This window comes from Palaemon carinicauda, chromosome 1 (assembly GCF_036898095.1).
Source record: "Palaemon carinicauda isolate YSFRI2023 chromosome 1, ASM3689809v2, whole genome shotgun sequence".
In the NCBI taxonomy this organism is placed as follows: Eukaryota; Metazoa; Arthropoda; class Malacostraca; order Decapoda; family Palaemonidae; genus Palaemon; species Palaemon carinicauda.
The window spans coordinates 28,401,402-28,418,663 of NC_090725.1; the positions used below are offsets into that span (position 1 = coordinate 28,401,402).

The 17,262-nt window shown below is 39.8% G+C and overlaps 1 long non-coding RNA gene across 1 annotated transcript in view; it reads right to left on the reverse strand.

Annotated features, from left to right (window-relative positions):
- Positions 1-713: 713 nt before the first annotated feature.
- LOC137641647 (uncharacterized) overlaps positions 714-17,262 on the reverse strand; it is a 31,198-nt gene continuing 14,649 nt past the window's right edge. The window contains exons 2-6 of the long non-coding RNA XR_011044563.1: positions 15,812-15,935; positions 13,884-14,074; positions 13,199-13,364; positions 1,384-1,577; positions 714-883 (exon numbers count right to left, since the gene is read on the reverse strand). This is a non-coding gene — a long non-coding RNA (uncharacterized lncRNA). The remainder of the gene's footprint in view (positions 884-1,383; positions 1,578-13,198; positions 13,365-13,883; positions 14,075-15,811; positions 15,936-17,262) is intronic.

Consider the following 17,262-nt stretch of genomic DNA (forward strand, 5'->3'; position numbering starts at 1 on the left):
AGAGAAAAGCGTTTTAGGCAATTTATCAAACCTCTTACATTTTTTCTATTCAATAACTATGAATATTGGGTCTTGTCCTTGAGTTCTCAAAAGTGTAAGAGAATTTTGGCAAACCTCTTAAATCTTGTTTTATTCAATAACTATGAATATTGGGTCTTGTCCTTGAGTTCTCAAAAGTGTAAGAGATAATTTGGCAAACCTCTTAAATCTTGTTTTATTCAATAACTATGAATATTGGGTCTTGCCCTTGAGTTCTCAAAAGTGTAAGAGATAATTTTGCATAACTCTTGAATCTGGTTTTATTCAATAACTATGAATATTGGGTCTTGTCCTTGAGTTCTCAAAAGTGTAAGAGATAATTTGGCGAAACTCTTAAATCTGGTTTTATTCAATAACTATGAATATTGGGTCTTGTCCTTGAGTTCTCAAAAGTGTAAGAGATAATTTGGCATAACTCTTGAATCTTGTTTTATTCAATAACTATGAATATTGTGTCTTGAAAAAAGTGCAGAAGAATACTGTATACTCTCATTGAAGATGAAAACTTTTAAGTAAATACTCTGCCTCTGGTATATAACTATACAGACATACTCAGTATCTTATGTTCTTGAAATAGAATTAAGTACCAATCTTTACTAAGGGTTTCATTACAGATTTAAAAGAGGGTATAATATATCATAAGACTTCTAGATACTAAAATTACTCACTAAAAATATTACCCGTTTAAAAAAATCTTCCATTTCTCGTGTAATTTTCGGATTTGAAGACATCATTCCATAAGAGTTAGAATAAAGTGATGCTCTTCCAAAACTTTCAAGTTTTTTCTTCCGGCTACTTTTGTAGAGTTTATTTTGTCAGCTTATATCAACATTTCTACATCAACCTGGAAATAAATGGCTTTGTTAAAGTTTTTAAAATAGTTAAGGTTGGATTACAATTTGGAAATCATTAATATTTTACAAATCCAACTTCATAGTAAACTTATGATCTTTCAAAAAGTTTCAAGTTATAATAATAAACATCAAAAATTTTCAACCTAAAATAGCAATAAAATACTGAAAATGGTAATCCAACTAAACCCTTATGTCTGTACTTAAAAGTAACTACCTCAACCTCGCTTACATTTTTCTGCACTTGGTAGATTCTTTGAAATAAATTTTTGAGATTATGAACAAGGATAATTTAAGGTTCTATTTTATGGCTTAATTGAATTGAATATATAACCACTTTTTATTTCTCAGGTTTATGACAGTTTTAGCTTATACACCCTTATAAATTCAACATATAATACAGTACAAGGATTTGATAAGCCAAGCTCCACTAAAACAATCTGTTAAGATTCTTCAAAAGTTATTATGATGTAATACTTTATCATGAAGTCACCTTCTAGACGTCACCAAATAGCTAACATTCATCCGTCACGTTTTAAACAACGACTCGTCGTGGTCCATAGGGTCTTCTTCACATTGAATAGACAATGGCCGGACCTTCACATGCCAGTTGCATAATTAATACTGCTATTCCATATCTCTTCAAGTCCGTCAAGATATTTTTCCCCAAGCGCCTTGACCATCATCCTGAAAGATTAAATTAAAATATACAACAAAATAAAAATTTAAGCCCTCGGTAGCGATAAATAAGCTGTAATCTTCCGAAGCCTGATAATTACTTTTACATTCTTTCAATAAATCGTGTTTTATTCAAAAAGTATCAATACTGGATTTTGTCCTGGAACTTTCAAATTTCCTGAAAAAATAACAAATTTGGAAATAATTTGTATTTTTCCTAACATACAAACCTGGAGCTATTTATAGGGTATTACTTTCGGCAATGCTGAAAACCAGCCAAGACAATTTTAGTGAGGGATAATTACCCAATCCGCTAATTAGCGGGGGGGGGGGGGGGGGGGGGGGGCAGGCAGACTGGCTACCCCGCTCACTCCCACCTGTCGGTTCAGTAACCACTTTTGCTTTCTGGCAGGATTTCTAGGAGGACAGGGTGGCGGGCCAATTTGTATAAATAACTCCAGGTTTGTATGTTAGGAAAAATACAAATTATTTCCAAATTTGTTATTTGTTCCAACACAGATACAAACCTTCGCTATTTACAGGGTGACTTACTCTTAGGAGGGAGGAAGTTCTACTAACTGGCTTTGGTCAAGACCTGGGGTTCCCTCTAATTGATATTTGATCTAATTAGTAGGAACCCTACCCTCGCTAAAATCAAAGTACTTACAAGCTAACTCAATGATAGCAGCCTGCAGAAGCTTGTGTGAGAGAGACTCGTGGCTTGTCTTTACGTAGGAACTCGAGGATAAGCAGGAGTTCTAAGACATATCCAATACCCTCCCTCACAAGGTATTGGTGACGGTGACGTAACAAAGTATTTACTCATACTCAGGATGCACAAGGGAAATGAATCTTACCTGCAGAGGGGTGATGTCAGCTATGCTTCGGTCTTGCAAAGCTGTTTCCCCAGGGGGGGAGAAGGAGAAAGAAAGAAGGGAGCCAGACATTCTTTTCATTCACCCCAGACTAAACAGGGTAACCTCAACCCTCTGCTACTTCTCCATCAAGGAGCCTGAGACATTAGATCACTTGTTGTGTGCCCACCTCAGGACCAATGGAGAAGGTTTCCATGCTCCTGTGGGTTACGTCTTTCAGGTAGTGGGCTGTGAAGGTCGTCTGATGCTTCCACACGCCCGTTTGCAATACCTGTGCCGCAGAAAAATTCTTCTTGAACGCCAGAGACGTTGCAATGCCTCTGATGTCATGAGCTCTGGGTCGGTTAGACAGACGAGGATCTGGATAGAGAGAGTATTCGATTACTTTCCTTATCCAGGAGGAAATAGTATTCCTCGTGACCCTCCTCGTGACCTTCCCCGTGCTGACAAAAAGTGCTCGTACGCGGGGGCGAGCTTTTACTGTCCTTCTTAAGTAACACCTCAGATTCCTTACTGGATATAGTAACAGTTGGTCTGGATCTTTGGTTACAGAACGAAGACTATCAGAAATGGGCCGAACCTGGAGTCCAGCACACCAGGATTTTGAGTCTTAGCTACAAACTCAGGGACGAAGTTGAGGATTACTTCCCCCCATCTCCTAGAATGGGAGACATCAGCAGATAGACCATGAAGTTCGCTGACTCTTGGCCGAAGCCAGAGCGAGCAGGAACACCATCTTCTATGTGAGGTGGCGATTGGAGGCCCAGCGTAGTGGTTCATAGGGGAAGCCCGAGACCTGAGGACCTGAACCACGTTCCAAGGGAGAGGTTTTATCTCTACCTGGGGACGAGTAAGCTCATAACTACGTATGAGCAAAGAAAGTTCCGAGGAGGAAATATAGACTCCTCTCAGTCTAAAGGCGAGACTCAAGGCTGAGTGGTAGCCTTTGACTGCAGAGACCGAGAGAAGCATTTCTTCCCGAAGGTATACAAGAAACTCCGCTGTAGTTGGAACAGAGGCATCGAGGGGAGAGATACCCCTTCTATGAAACCAACCACAGAAAACAGACCACTTCGCCTGGTAGACTGCCTCTGTGGATCTCTTCAGGTGTCCAGCCATTATTTTCGCAACCGGTTGCAAAAAGCCTCTCTGTACGAGGAGGTGCTGGATAGTCTCCAGGCGTAAAGTCGAAGCGAAGCTACGGCTTTGTGGAAGATGTCGGCATGTGGTTGTTTGAGGAGGTCGTGCTGGGGAGGGAGCTCCCTCGGGATCTCCGTGAGGAGATGCAGAAGGTCCAGGAACCATTCTGCGTGATGCCATAGCAGAGCTATGAGGGTCATTTACAAGTTGTTGCTTGCTTGTACCTGGTTGAGGACTTGCTCATCAGACAGAACGGGGGAAACGCGTAAGCATCCCGGTTTATCCACCATTGTTGGAAAGCATCTTGTCAAAGAGTTTGGGGATCCAGGACTGGGGAGCAGTACAACGGGAGCCTGAAATTCAGGGCCGTTGCAAACAGATCCACAGTCGGGGAACCCCACTAAGTCAGGACTTTGTTGGCTATCAGAGGATTCAAAGACCACTCGGTGCCAACTATCCGAGTCGTTCTGCTCAGCTTGTCTGCTAGTACATTTTGCTTGCCCGAAATGAGGCGAGCCGATAGTGTCACCGAGTTGTCCTCTGCCCATCTAAGTATCTCTACTGCATGATGGCAAAGCTGCTGCGAAAAGGTACCGCCCTGTTTGGTTAGATAAGCTACTACCGTGGTGGTGTCGCTCATCAACACCACGGAGTGCCCCGCCAGGACCTGGTGGAACTTTTTGAGGGCCAGAAAGGCTGCCCTCATCTCTAAGAGATTTATGTGCTGGTACCTTTCTGATTTGGACCATTGGCCGGAGATGTAATTGTGCAGCACGTGAGCACCCCACCCTTCTTTTGATGCATCCCAAAAAAGCATAAATTCCGGGAGAGAGACGAGAAGATTGACCCCTTTGCAGAGGTTCGGCTCCTCCAGCCATCACCCGAGGTCCGACTGTTCCTCTAGCCCTATGCGGACTAGGTGATCCTGGGAATCGGAGTGTTGGTTCCACTGGGATTTTAGTCGCCACTAGAGGGATCTCATCCTGAGGCGACTGTTGAGGACCAGTCAAGTCAGGGAAGAGAGGTGACCGAGAAGGCGAAGCCAATACTGTGCCAGGAGCTCTTCCCAACTGAGAAAGATCTGTGCTACCTCCCTCAGTCTCTGGATCCCTTCATCTGATGGAAACACACTGTTAAGACTTCTCAAGGTTTACCACGATCCCCAGACCCTGGCAAAACCTTAGAAGCTCGTCTCGGTGGCGGAGAAAGGCCACCTCCGAGTCTGCCAGAATCAGCCAGTCATCCAAGTATCTTGGGAAACGGATGCCGACTGTGAGCCCAAGATGATACTAGGCCGAATACTCTCGTGAATACCTGGGGTGCTGTGGAAAGATCGAAACACAGTACCCCTAACTCTTAACGCTTCCGATTGAACATGAATCTCAGATACTTCCTGGAAGACGGATGAATTGGGATCTGGAAGTATGTGTCCTTTAGATCTAGAAAGCACATGAAGTCCGGGGGTCTTATCGCTTGTCTGACTGTGTCGGCCGTCTCCATCCTGAAAGGCGTCTGTTCGACAAACCTGTTCCGGGCCGAGAGGTCGATGACTCGTCTCCAGTCTCCATATGCCTTTTTCACAAGAAAGAGTCGACTGTAGAAGCCTGGGAACTCGTCGAGGACCTCCTGGAGAGCGTCCTTCTCCAACATGGACTGGACTTCTGCCCTGAGGGCAAAATCCTGTACGGATCCCTTCGCACAGGAGTTCGATGAAATCGGCACTCGAGTCAGTGGAGGGAGAGAGAGCGTGAACGGGATACGATACCCTGAACGAGTCACCTCGACCGTCCAGGGTTCGGCCCAGTGGTGAAGCCACCTCTGCCAGCGGCTTTGCAGGCATCCCCCCACAGGCGGGCAAATGGGAGGATTGCCTATCTTATTGGGACCGGCCTCGGCCGGATTCCTTCTTACCCTTTCCTCCACGAAAGGACTTTTTGCTGTGAAAGGCCGGCTTCACACCCTTTTACCCTGCTGTTTTGGGTCTCTAGCCCTTTTCAGTTGCAGGTTTTGCTGTGCTTTCCGCTGTGGCTAAGAGGGGTAAGGTCTAGCTGTAAGACCTTTTGGATGAGGGAGTCCTGACTGGACTTCCTCCACCTCTGTGCCACCCGCTCGACATCCTCGGTGTTGGATATGAGTAAACCTCCTATTTGATTAATTTTATTTTGTAAATTATTTTCTTTATTTTTTCATTCTTGATTTTATTAATTTGGGTGTAAAATATGATTATTTATGTTTGATTAACTGATACTTATTTACCAAGAGCTATCTGGGAAATTTTGTATTTGACTTGACAAAAATAAAGGAGTATGGTTAATGGGTCTTTGTTTACATCCTGAATTTTCCTGTTCCTGCCTTGATGTCTTCTGTCTTCGTTTGCTCCCAAAGTTATTGTCTTAAGTGGAGCGAATATTTGGTGCCCAGACCTGGGATTTTCTGGATATAGTTGCTGAATCCAATTTTTGTGTAATAAGGAAAATTAAGGAAGAGCTGCGCCACTGCCCGTGGATGGGCTACTCGGTCGTCAAACACATTGCAAGTATTGTTGGACGATCTGAACGTGACCAAAGTTGAGTTGCAAGACGCCGTTGACGAATTTGACAAACGTCTGGCCACTTTGGATGATGTGCAGTCAATGTTGGAATTGCAATTTTGCGATTCCAAGGACTTGGAAGAGGACATTGAGCATGCAGATAAGTTTTGACGAGAGGTAATAGCTCCCAGGATACAGACTACCCAAAGGTTAGTTGATATAGCTAAAGATGAAAGTCAGCCTAGGCTTAGTGAAAGCGGTTCTGCTTCTATCAATTCTTCGTGTAACGTTAATGTAAGATTGCCTAAATTGGAGTTGCCCAAATTCAGTGGAGTTTTAACTGAATGGCAATCATTCTGGGATAGGTTTGTTGCTTTAGTAGATGACAGTGATATTCCTACCATAAGTAAATTTTGTTATTTACAGTCACTGTTGGAAGGAGAAGCACGAGCAGTGATTCAAGGATTATCCCAGACTAGTGTCAATTATCCTATTGCTTGCAACATGTTAAAGGAGAGATTTGGTAAACCAGAACGTATTATTTTTGCTCATATTCAGGCTTTGTTAGGTGTTGCATTGCCTGCTAAGATTGCTCCTGGTAGCTCCAAGCACATATCGTCCTTGTGGAAATTGCAAGATGAACTTTTAACGCATGTACGTAGCCTAGAGGCTTTAGGAGTAGATGGTAAACAGTATGGGGTATTTATGACACCTGTTATTTTATCTCGGTTACCCAGTGACATCCACTTGGAATGGTCCAGAGAAGGTTCTGGGCATGAGAGTGATCTCTCATGGTTATTGAAATTTTTACAGAGAGAAATAGAGCGCCGAGAGCCGTCAGAAACCTTTAAGGATATTCATGCGGGAAAGTCAGATGATCGTTTCGTTGAATTAGAAAAGAAGAGGTAAATTTCAGAGTTCAGCCTCAGCCCTTAAAACGTCTTTCGAAGTAGGTGTAGGCCTATATAGGCATAGGTTTCAGTGTATGTTTTGTAATAAAGGTCACAAAAGTGAAAATTGTAATGCTATTTTTAAACTCTGTGGCTGATCGGGAAGAGGCTATTAGGTCGGCTAAATTGTGTTTTAGATGTTTGGGAAAGGGGCACTTTTCCAGGGGTTGCTCAGCAAAATGTGTGAAATGTAAAGGAAGGCATAATGTTTTGTGTTGTACTGGCACTAAATCTAATGCAAATGAGAGTAGTCCTAATGGACAAGCTGCAGGCACAAGTGGTTTCTCTGTTACTAATCCTACCAAAAATGTCACTCATTGTGGTGTGTCTCATTGTGAATCTAACCCAAATAATAATATCTTGTCTCAAACTTGTAGTGTGTTGCAGACTGCAAAGGTCAAGGTTTGGGGTAAGAAGGGCATATACCAAGCTATTGTACTTTTTGACACTGGATCAGACAGATCTTATGTTTCTTGTAAATTTGTGAAAAAGTGTCCAACCTAGATGGGTTACGAATGAATGTAAATCTTATTCATCATATGAGGGTGGTAAAGCCTCTAAAAGGAATCAATGTAATGTGTATGATTTAAATTTTATTAATATTAAAGGGGGGAGTCATGCCTTACTTGCATCTGAAATACTTGATATTTGTGCACCTTTGTTCCGCCCTAGTGTCCCTGGTGTAAAAATTAAGCATTTTTCTTCTCTACAGTTAGCAGATGATTATATGAATAGTCGTCATGTTAATTGTGACGAAGCTGGGAGAAGGTTGTGACTCAAAGGCAGGAAGCAATCAACTGAGTTTTTTATTAAGGAACACTCCTTTATATACAAAACCTCAAGGCAACAGGAAAATACATGTTCGAGAAAGTGACAATGTTACAGAGGAAAACTAGACATGAATTTTCATGTTCGTTTGAGTACGAGGGAAGAGCGAAGATACAAGCATAATATATACAAAAGGAATTATGCACAATTGTGTGACACACGGTTGGTACATAATATTGATATTTTAGTAGGGTTAGATGCTTATTGGAAGTTCATGTTACCTAATAAATATGTACAGTATGATTAGTTGCCCAAGAGTCTTTATTTGGATGGATTTTATCTGGTTCTTGTAATGAATCCTTTTGTGTATCAATAATGTTTCTGAATCTGCTTTGAATAACTTTTGGGATTTTGAATCTGTGGGTATTTGTACTAAAGTGGCTGTTTCTAGTGATAGTGCATTAAGTAATTTAATGAGTACATTTTCTGAAACTGTAAAATTTAACGATGATAGGTATGAGGTAGCTTTAGCCTTGGAAATCTAATGTTGTTAAACAAAGGCTGCAAAATAGTGAAAAACTGGCCAGGAAAAGGTTAGATAATTTAAACGTCAAACTTGATAAATTTCCTGATCTAAGGAGAAGATATGATGAGGTTTTTAAATAATATGAGAGAGATTGTATCATTGAGGAAGTTCCTCCCACTGAAATGGTTACATCTTATCCTGTATATTATTTACCTCACCGACCTGTTGTGCGCGAGAGTAGCAATTCTACTAAGGTTAAGCCTGTGTTTGATGCCTCGGCAGGGGGTTATTATGGCATTTCCTTAAAGAAGGTGATGAATGCTAGAGTTGATGGGAGAAGTACAAGAGGAAGGCCAAGGTTTGGGTGGATGGATGGTGTGAAGAAAGCTCTGGGTGATAGGAGGATAGATGTGAGAGAGGCAAGAGCGTGCTAGAAATAGGAATGAATGGCGAGCGATTGTGACGCAGTTCCGGTAGGCCCTGCTGCTTCCTCCGGTGCCTTAGATGACCGCGGAGGTAGCAGCAGTCGGGGATTCAGCATTATGAAGCTTCATCTGTGGTGGATAATGTGGGAGGTTGGGCTGTGGCGCCCTAGCAGTACCAGCTGAACTCGGTCGAGTCCCTGGTTAGGCTGAAGGAACGTAGAGTGTAGAGGTCCCCCCCCCCTTTTTTTTTTTTTTTTTTTTTTTTTTGTCGGTTACCCCTCAAAATTGGGGGAAGTGCCTTTGGTATATGTATGTATGTTAAATGACTGTCTTGAATGTGGACCTTCTCTGAATCTTGATCTTGTTAGAGTATTGATAAGATTTAGAAGATGGAAGGTAGCCTTAACGGCTGATATTACTAAGGCTTTCTTACAGATCAAGGTTTGGAGAGAGGACCAAGACGTACACAGATTCTTATGGAATTGTGCTGGTACTGTACGTATTATGAGATTTGTTTGTGTGCCCTTTGGTAATAAGAGCAGCCCATTTTTATTAACCCTTTTACCCCCAAAGGACGTACTGGTACGTTTCACAAAACTCATCCCTTTACCCCCATGGACGTAACGGTACGTCCTTGCAAAAAAATGCTATACAAATTTTTTTTTCATATTTTTGATAATTTTTTGAAAAAATTCAGGCATTTTCCAAAAGAATGAGATCAACCTGACCTCTTTATGACAAAAATTAAGGCTGTTAGAGCAATTTAAAAAAATATACTGCAAAATGGGCTGGGGAAAAAATAACCCCTTGGGGGTTGAGGGTTGGAAATTTCCAAAGAGCCTGGGGGTAAAAGGGTTAAATGCTACCATCAAAAATCATTTGAAAAATTATCCCTATTCTAAAGTTGTAAATGAATTATATAATAACTTGTATGTAGATGATTGGTTGTCAGGTGCTGACAGTGATGCTGAAGCATGTGTTAAGTTTAATGAGGCAAGCAAGATTATGGCTGAAGCTGGTATGTCATTGTCTAGCTGGAATTCAAATAGTAAAGCTTTAAGGGAGAAATTCCACGATATATTTGAATTATATGGGGGGAGATGAATCTGAAAATTCTTGGTAGGCAATGGTTTTCTGAAGAAGGTTGTTTTACATTTAATGAATTTATTATTGAATCTCAGTTTGAAGTGATATCTACTAAGAGGAATTTTCTAAGAGTCATAGCCAGATGCTTTGTCCCTCTTGGCTTACTTAGTCATTTGTTATGCTTGCTAAAACTTTTTCTGGGTGAGAGACCTGTGCCGCTAAAGTGAACCCACCCTACTTCCCTCCCCTCTTGGGCCCCAATCTTGGGTGCTATAAGGATTGACGTCACTGGCGTGGGTTGGACTGTTGGTAGTAGAGATCGGAGTTAGGTGTTGAATGGCACCTCGCTGTAACAGGGATATTGAGAGGAGATATCTAAATGGTGCGAGACCTCTGGTTGTGATTTATCACGCCCCATTATATTATACAGACACCTTATTAGGTGAGCGAGCTGGGTTCAACCTAGCATTCCTATACAAATTTTTCTCTGGTAAATTTATAGCAGTTTTTACCTTAGAAATGATGTAAAAGGAGCATTTTCTAAGAAATAGATTTTTCCTACGTCAAAATCCCTTTTTCAGGATATATGGAGACTTGGGCTTAACTGGGATGAAGTATTGCCTAAAGAATTAAATTTGAATTTTCAAAATTTGTTAAAGGGTTTTAAGGAACTTTACCCTATGAAGATTCAGCGAAGTTATTTTCCTAGCCTACAGTGGAAAGGCATAAAGGGTTTAGAACTTCATTCCTTTGGAGATGCATCTGAAAGGGGCTTTGGGGCCTGTGTGTATATAAGAGTTCCACTGGAAGATGATCTATTTCAGGTTTCTCTAGTTTTGAGTAGAGGTAAGGTAGCCCCTATCAAGAAAGTTTCATTGCCTCGTTTAGAGTTGTTAGGTGCATTACTTTGCGCGCTCGTTTATTAGTATTTGTTAACCCTTTTACCCCCAGGCTATTTGGAAATTTCCAACCCTTAACCCCCAGGGGGTTATTTTTTTCCCAGCATATTTTGCAGTATATTTTTTTTAAATTGCTCTAACAGCCTTAATTTTTGTCATAGAAAGGTCAGGTTGGTCTCATTCTCTTGGAAAATGCCTGAATTTTCTCAAAAAAATTATCAAAAATATGAAAACAAAAAATTTTATAGCATTTATTTGCAAGGACATACCGGTACGTCCATGGGGGTAAAGGGATGGCTTTTGTGAAACGTACCAGTACGTCCTTGGGGGTAAAAGGGTTAAATCTGCTCTATTTCTTACGGAGGTGGTGTCCTATTATTGTTGGACAGATTCGACTGTTGCTTTACCTTGGATTAAGGGAGATCCTAGTCGATGGAAGACTTTCGTAGCAAACAGAGTTACTGAAATTCAGACGTTAACCTCTCCTAGTTGTTGGTATCATTGCCCAGGTAAGGAAAACCCTGCTGATCTCATCTCTAGAGGGATAGCTGCTGAAAGACTTGTTCTTTATGACATTTGGTTTTTTGGTCCACCTTGGCTTAAAGGGACCTTAACTTTACAGCATGAGCAGGTAGAGATGTCTTTGAATGATGATGAAAATTGCAAGAAGATTGTAGTAGCTTGCTTAGCAGTAGAACTTTTTCCCCCAAGTTTTTGAATTTTTCAGATAGAGTAAATTTCCTAGAGCCCTCAATATTGTGGCTTGGACTTTTGTGATTTATGAAGAATTGTAAACCTCAATCTACCAAATAATTTGGTCCATATACTTATGATGAGTTAACCAAGGCTAAGACAAAATTGTTTCAATGTGTGCAAGGGGAAGCATATCCTCAGGATATCCTAGCTTTAACTCAAGGTAAACAGCTTAAAAAGGGAAGCCCTTTGAATAAGTTAGACCCCTTTTTGGATAATGAAGGTCTTTTGAGAATCAAAGGTCGTTTAGAGTACTCTGATCTGTGCTATGAAAGCAAGCATCCTATCAATCTTCCCCCAAGTCATATAGTGAAGGCTTTGGTTCGCTTCCAACATGTTGATAGTTATTGGATTGTTAGACTTCGGAGGTTAGCTGAGGCTGTATGTAGAGAATGTGTGTCTTGCCGCAGGCAAGATTCGAAGGCCTGCCGTCAGCCTGTTGCTCCTCTTCCTGAACTAAGAGTCAAACCTGCTCCTCCTTTTACTGTAATTGGTTTAGATTATGCCAGCCCTTTGTTTTGTGCTGACATGCCCCCTCAAGAAGAAGTATATTTTACTCTTTACATGTGCTGTTGTACGTTCTGTACATTTAGAGCTTACCGATTCTCTATCTCTGCCAGATCGTATTCTTGTCATACGTAGATTTAGATCCCGGCGTGGTATTCCTTCAACATTTTATTCTGATTATGCAATAACATTTGTTAGTGCTTCTCATGTCTTGCAGCAGCATTATGGCCCACTAGCTCCTCAGTGGAAGTTTATTGTACCCCGTGCTCCTTGGTGGGGAGGTTGGTGGGAGCGCTTGATAAGGTCAGTTAAGTCGGGAGCCGCCACCCTTGCCTATCCCACAGGGTTGACCTAGTCACAAGCCTGGCGCTACTGCTCGACCGTGCCCCGGAAAGACCTGATCGAGGATTAGCTTTAGGCAGAGATTTGGGTGTAGAGGAAGCAGAAGCCCGTGATTTCTTCGATTTCGAGGAAGACCCCGAAAGCGAAGAGTCGCATTAAGACTACCACTTCTTCTTACGCACAAATATATCTCACTGGGAGGCAGGACACTCCCTACATTTGGAACAGGTGTTGTCCCGCGAACACTGAGCTCCCCGGCAAGCCAGGCATAAAGGATGTGGGTCTGTCTCCACGGACGACAAGAAGGTACCGCAGCGGCGGCCTTCAATACCTGGACATGTCCGCATAGCGGGACAATAACCAAACACCGATACACACAAAAGAAAAAGGAATAGTAATAAAGTCAAGGCAGTTTGTTTAACGGGAGAGAGAGAGACAGCATGTCCGCACTCTACCGAGTCAAAAGTAAAAGTGGTTACTCAACCGACAGGTGTGAGTGAGCGGGGTAGCCAGTCTACCCTAACCCCCTCCTGCTAACTAGCGAATGGGGTAATTATCCCTCGCTAAAATTGTCTTGGCTGGTTTTCAGCATTGCCAAGAGAAATACCCTATAAATAGCCAAGGTTTGTATGTGTCGGAACAAATGTATTTTTAAGTTGAAACTTTGAGAAAGTACTGTCTTGTATTTTATAATACAGAAATGTTATTTTTTTTGCTTTTGAAAATAAAATTTTAATAGCAATCTTTCCTTAGTGTTTGACTACAGATTCAAAAGATAAAATTTATGATCAGACTTCAAGATACCAAATTATTTACTAACACACATTACCTTTATGAAATGAGGCTTCTGTCTCCTGTAATTTTCCAAATCTAAAACTTCACTCCATACGAGTTTGCAAAATGCAATGCTCTATCACAATTTTGAAGTTTTTTTTTCCTTATACTACTTTCGTAGAATTAATTTTATCAACTGAAATCGATACGCATACATCATCCTGAAAATAAATAGGTTCGTTAACAATGACTTGAGAAATTTTATGGTTAGACTAGTTTGAAAATCATTATTATTTTACGTAAGATCTTAGTCAACTTGGTGATTTTACATTGAGTTACAAGATCTAATAATGAAAATGTTAATCAAGAACTAACCTAAACTAGCAACCAAAATATTGAAAAGAATGATCTAACTAACCCCTTATGTCCGTACTTTAAACTACCACAACCTCGCAAACATTTTTCTCTACTTATTAGATCATTTAAAACACAGTTTTGAGATAATGAACAAGGATAATTTAAGGCAGTTATTCTATGTCCTAAAGTGAATATATTAAATATTTTATATCTTCCAGCTTTTGACAAAATCAGCGAGACACTCTTTTAAATCTGAAATACATTGCAAGGTACTGCACAAGCATTTGAAAGTATAGTTCTACTACTGTAATCAAAGATACTTCAAAGATACAAGACTTAATACCTTTCTTATTGAGTCACAGAGATTTCCCTAAATAGCTTACATCAATACAATACCCAATGAGCTCCCCCACAGATCCAAACGTCACACTTTAAACAGACTAGTTGTGGACCATAAAGGAGTTCTTCGCCGTGAATGAACATTGGCATGACCGTAATACGCCTGCTGCATAATACACTCTGCCATTCCATCTCTCTTCAAGTTGTATTTCTCCCAAGGGCCATAACCGTTACCCTGCAAAAATACATTATATAAACCATACAATATAACCAATATGGTATGTGCCTAAGTAGCAATAAATTAGTTATAGTCAGCCGTAGCTGCTAAGTTATTTTGTCACTTTCACAAAGGATGACCTATTATTCTTGCCAAGAAATATTACCAAATTGCACTGGTAAACATTGGTTCACCAGACAACAGACATTTATTTGTCCCCAAAAAATCGCAGCAAAGCTAACAATACTTGCGACCCCCCATCATATCATAAACTTCATGTTCTAACTACTGGACTTTTAAATTCTTCTCAAAATGTTTATCCATTATCATATTTTATAAGACGTAGACCTCTAATGAGAATCTGTCAAAATTAATTTCTTACTGACACCTATGGCTTAAAAAATCATTTATTTTCATAAGCACTTAGACATGAACAACTTCCAAGAAGAAAGCACTTAATATACAACCCCAGATTCATAAAAAAGTTACCATAATCATCGTGTTCTAATTACCTTTAACATATGCAAAAGACTAAAGGCTCAAACATGCCTTATATTCCAACTGACTGATATCATAGTTAATGGTTTTAAAACTCCTGTAAAATTATCTTTGACTCTATTGATAATTTTATTTAGTTTAAAAAAAAAAAAAAAAAAAAAGTCAGGAAAAACTGTCACAAACCATTTTTCTAGCAAGATGAATGCAGAAACGTGACAAAAAAAAAATTGAAAGATGTAAAAAGATTCCTAATATAAACCAAGAATATAAAATAAGCTCGTGTGAAACTGGAGGAATACAGTTATCAGATGTGCTTTATGGCAAGATTACAGAAATGGGCAATTGTGGGGAATAATCAGAGTGTAAAAGCGACGGGGATCTCAGGTTGCAAATAATTACCTCAATTCATCAACTAAAAGTAGTTTTCCTGGAAACATTGTGCCCTACAGGATCTACAAGATATATTTTCCGTATACATTCTTCGGTATTTAAGAGTACCACATAGACCGTTCTAGCTACGTCAATTGCATTGCAAGAGGCTCGCTAAATTTTTTCTATTACCTACTGGAGGTATCTAGATTATCTTCACCTCGTTAGCCATTTCATATACCTTTGGAAACCATTACACTCGGTACGATATTATATTTATAGTTCTGCAATATGCTATACCTTAAGCGTTCTTTATTTCTATACCATATATTGTATCTACCTGTCATGCCTTAGGGCATCTCAAAGTCTATCACTCCACAGTAGTATTTTAGATTGATTTTATTAATAAATTCTTTCTATATAACCCAGCACTGGGGCCTAGCAGGCAATTCAGCATCCAAGTGCTACTGGGAAAATCCCTCCAGTTAGTAGAGGTAGAGCAGCAATATGGAAGATGACGGAATATAAAGAACGTGCAAAGTACAATGGAACATTGCAAGGTAATACCCTAGTACACTGGCTGAAATTGCACCATCTGCATTATGCATTAAGTAAACTTGACTGCAGATTCAATGCATTTAAATTTAAATAACATTATTACTATTAATATTTCCTGTAAAATATACCTTAAAAACTACAGCCACTCTACTTTTCTGAAAACATTCTAGAACTTTTCCATTGACTGTATATGCCTTTATCCTTATTAAAGCCATACATATTTACAAAAAATCTAATTTAACATGCTTAAAGATTTGGTGTTAGGCTACAAGGCAAATAACAGACTATTTTTGCATTAACCCCAATTTTGTAATAATTAAAAATCTTTACCATATTCCAGAATGAATTCTTCATTAAAAAAAAAGTTTTCTTCAGATACACTGTCGAGTGCATGTTGAAACTCTTCACCGTTCAAGCACCTTAAGTTCTCTTGCTGTGCCACCGGCAAAAACACCTACAAAAGAGAGGGAGAATTAGTTCAATAGCAAATAAATTTGTCTGCAGAGTACACTTAAATTCTTTGATATACTAATTCTAAGTCTTCAAATTTTATTGAATATAGAATGTTTTTCAATTAGATTAAGTTACTCTTCAAACATTCTTATGTTTACAAATACGCAATTTCACAGGCCAGTCAAATTGAATATGAAAATTGAAATTTTTTTGTCTATTATGGCCTTCTAGATATGAGGACTTACAATGCAAGAATAAAATTACTCTTTGATATACTAATTCAAAGTCTTCAAATTTTATTGAATTTAGAATGTTTTCCAATTAGATTAAGTTACTCTTCAATTATTCTTATTTTTACAAATATATAATTTCACTAGCCAGCCAAAATTGTATATGACAATTGAAATTGTTTTGTCCATTTTGGCCTAGATATGAGGGCTAACAATGCAAGAATAAAATTACAATCTTTAAAATTCATAAGTCACGTAACATGGTTATTTGGTCAAGTATTAATATATTTCCCAAGTGCTTAAGAAAGTTATTCTTCCATAATGCAACAGCTTCCTCTACATGTCCAACAAAATTAAATCTAACAAGCACCAAAGTGTTTTCTACGTGGGGAAAAATATTCTCCTTATACTTTAAAGAGAGTTTACAAAATCCATTAAACGTTACCAGAAGCGTGTCTACATTGAAAGTAAATTCCAGAATATTCAAAGGTTGACTAAACTGTTGCAAATTCTAATAAAAAAGGTCTAATAAACCAGCTAAGAAGGACCACAGCGCAAACTAGAAAAAGAAAAAGTTGGTTTCAAAAGGATATTTATAACTGCTAAGATAAAACACAAGCCAAAATATGAACTTAAACAGAAGCCCAGTTTAGCTGCCTTTATAATCTATGCAAAAGACCCTCAGCACTAGTGTTATTGCAAAATTAAACTATAGTACTGAAACATTTTGAAAAACTATATCATTGGTTTAAAATATAGGTCGGACACCAAAAATCGACATGCTATTGTATTGTAAGAGATAGCCTGCACTTCCATAAAAGGTTAAAGGTGTCTGGTTTCAGTTCCAGTTCCATCAGAATAGATGCTCACCAGAACGTCAGCCGGGCAAGCCCAACCCCCCACTGAGATGCCCTACCAAAGCAGTGGCCTCCCCAGTAAACAGCCTAAACTCACGGTCCCGGGCGGGGATCGATCTGCTGCCATGCGAATGCGAGGCAAACACGTTACCACTGTACTAGCCAGGAGGCGGCTCTAATTTATAACACCTGACCCCCAGCTGTCATTCTCAGTACGGCCTCAGTCGAAGTATAGGCCACA